This window comes from Arachis hypogaea, chromosome 4, assembly GCF_003086295.3.
Source record: "Arachis hypogaea cultivar Tifrunner chromosome 4, arahy.Tifrunner.gnm2.J5K5, whole genome shotgun sequence".
Classification (NCBI taxonomy): Eukaryota; Viridiplantae; Streptophyta; class Magnoliopsida; order Fabales; family Fabaceae; genus Arachis; species Arachis hypogaea.
Genome location: NC_092039.1, coordinates 99247274 through 99250788, shown reverse-complemented (window position 1 = coordinate 99250788; position 3515 = coordinate 99247274).

Here is a 3515-nt window from a genome sequence, read left to right as displayed (position 1 = left end):
ACTCAACCAAAACCAAACCTACCTCATCTACGCAATTTCACCCAAAACCATCAAATTCCACACTTCAATTCCTCAAACCATATTATTCAATAACCAAACTAATTATTCACACATTCAATATCTAAAATCCATGCAATTACTTATATCATCACACGATACACACATCAACTTACATTCCTTACCTCTTTCCGGCCTCCGGCCCAAATTCACGGCCTCCAGCCCAAATTCACAATTTAATTGCATATTCCACAAACCAATACTTATTATCCAATTCATCAAATTCTCAACACACCAGACATACAATTTACATAATTCTCAACCCAATCATTAATTTACATACATATCAACTATACATATTACCACCAACCATTTACACAATCCAAACTTAATCCTAGGGGAATCTAGCCTAGGAATTCTCATCACACCACACAGTACTTAAATGAAACTTAAACTATACCTCTTGTAGCCAAAATAATTGAGCTTCTCCTTGAGAGTCTCTACCAACCCTTAGCTCCAAGTCTCACCAAAGCTCCTCAAGCAACACCAACCTCCCAATTGTGCACCAAAATCACCAAATACACTAACATAACCAATTTCACAATATACATTAACCTAGGATTCATGAGAATGATAAATCACAAGGGTTTGAGCACTTCTTACCTCAGCCCATATGAAATAGGGACAGAACCCACTTAGAATCCTTATTAGAGTATCCCTAAATAACCAAAATCACAAGATTTTAACACTAACTATCCTAAAAATGCATAGTAATGGGGAATTTCAAAAACTGGGCAGATATGAATGAAATACTGGTGCGCGAAATTGTGATCAATACTTTTCACAACTCAAATAATCCCCGGTAATGAATCCAAAAACTTGGTGTTCAATACCATGGCATAAACACAACTTCGCACAACTAACCAGCAAGTGTACTGGGTCGTCCAAGTAATAAACCTTACGCGAGTAAGGGTCGATCCCACAGAGATTGTTGGTATGAAGCAAGCTATGGTCACCTTGTAAATCTTAGTCAGGCAAACTCAAATGGATATGGGTGATATACGAATAAAACATAAAGATAAAGATAGAGATACTTATGTAATTCATTGGTGGAAATTTCAGATAAGCGCATGAAGATGCTGTGTCCCTTCCGTCTCTCTGCTTTCCTACTGTCTTCATCCAATCTTTCTTACTCCTTTCCATGGCAAGCTTATGCAAGGGTTTCACCGTTGTCAGTGGCTACCTCCCATCCTCTCAGTGGAAATGTTCAAGGCACCCTGTCACGGCACGGCTATCCATCTGTCGGTTCTCAATCAGGCCGGAATAGAATCCAGTGATTCTTTTGCGTCTGTCACTAACGCCCCGCCTTCAGGAGTTTGAAGCACGTCACAGTCATTCAATCATTGAATCCTACTCAGAATACCACAGACAAGGTTAAACCTTCCGGATTCTCTTGAATGCCGCCATCAGTTCTAGCCTATACCACGAAGACTCTGATCTCACGGAATGGCTGGCTTGGTTGTCAGGCGAGCGCTCGATTGTCAGGCGATCAACCATGCATCGTGTATCAGGAATCTAAGAGATATTCACCCAATCTAAGGTAGAACGGAGGTGGTTGTCAATCACACGTTCATAGGTGAGAATGATGATGAGTGTCACGGATCATCACATTCATCAAGTTGAAGAACAAGTGATATCTTAGAACAAGAACAAGCGGAATTGAATAGAAGAATAATAGTAATTGCATTAATACTCGAGGTACAGCAGAGCTCCACACCTTAATCTATGGTGTGTAGAAACTCCACCGTTGAAAATACATAAGAACAAGGTCTAGGCATGGCCGTGAGGCCAGCCTCCCAATGATCAAAAGATCTAAAGAAAAAGATTCCAAAGATCAGAAGATCCTTAATACAATAGTAAAAGGTCCTATATATAGAGAACTAGTAGCCTAGGGTTTACAGAGATGAGCAAATGACATAAAAATCTACTTCCGGGCCCACTTGGTGTGTGCTTGGGCTGAGCATTGAAGCATTTTCGTGTAGAGACTCTTCTTGGAGTTAAACGCTAGCTTTGGTGCCAGTTTGGGCGTTTAACTCCCATTCTTGTGCCAATTCCGGCGTTTAACGCTGGGAATTCTGAGGGTGACTTTGAACGCCGGTTTGGGCCATCAAATCTTGGGCAAAGTATGGACTATCATATATTGCTGGAAAGCCCAGGATGTCTACTTTCCAACGCCGTTGAGAGCGCGCCAATTGGGCTTCTGTAGCTCCAGAAAATCCACTTTGAGTGCAGGGAGGTCAGAATCCAACAGCATCTGCAGTCCTTTTTAGTCTCTGAATCAGATTTTTGCTCAGGTCCCTCAATTTCAGCCAAAAAATACCTGAAATCACAGAAAAACACACAAACTCATAGTAAAGTCCAAAAAAGTGAATTTTAACTAAAAACTAATAAAAATATACTAAAAACTAACTAGATCATATTAAAAACATAGTAAAAACAATGCCAAAAAGCGTACAAATTATCCGCTCATCACAACACCAAACTTAAATTGTTGCTTGTCCTCAAGCAACTGAAAATCAAATAAGATAAAAAGAAGAGAATATGCAATGAATTCCAAAAACATCTATGAAGATCAGTATCAATTAGATGAGCGGGGCTTTTAGCTTTTTGCCTCTGAATAGTTTTGGCATCTCACTCTATCCTTTGAAATTCAGAATGATTGGCTTCTTTAGGAACTCAGAATCCAGATAGTGTCATTGATTCTCCTAGTTAAGTATGATGATTCTTGAACATAGCTACTTAGTGAGTCTTGGCCGTGGCCCAAAGCACTCTGTCTTCCAGTATTACCACCGGATACATACATGCCACAGACACATAATTGGGTGAACCTTTTCAGATTGTGACTCAGCTTTGCTAGAGTCCCCAATTAGAGGTGTCCAGGGTTCTTAAGCACACTCTTTTTGCCTTGGATCACAACTTTATTTCTTTCTTTTTCTCTTTCTTTTTCTCTTTTTTTTTCGAAATTTTTTTTTGTATTCACTGCTTTTTCTTGCTTCAAGAATCATTTTTATGATTTTTCAGATCCTCAGTAACATGTCTCCTTTTTCATCATTCTTTCAAGAGCCAAGATTCATGAACCAAAAATTCAAAAGACATATGCACTGTTTAAGCATACATTCAAAAAACAAAAGTATTGCCACCACATCAAAATAATTAAACTGTTATAAAATTCAAAATTCATGCAATTCTTCTCTTTTTCAATTAAGAACGTTTTTTTTTTTATTCAAGAAAGGTGATGGATTCATAGGACATTCATAACTTTAAGGCATAGACACTAAGGCACTAATGATCACAAGACACAAACATAGATAAACATAAGCACTAAAATTCGAAAAACAGAAAAATAAAGAACAAGAAAATTAAAGAACGGGTCCACCTTAGTGATGGTGGCTTGTTCTTCCTCTTGAAGATCCTATGGAGTGCTTGAGCTCCTCAATGTCTCTTCCTTGTCTTTGTTG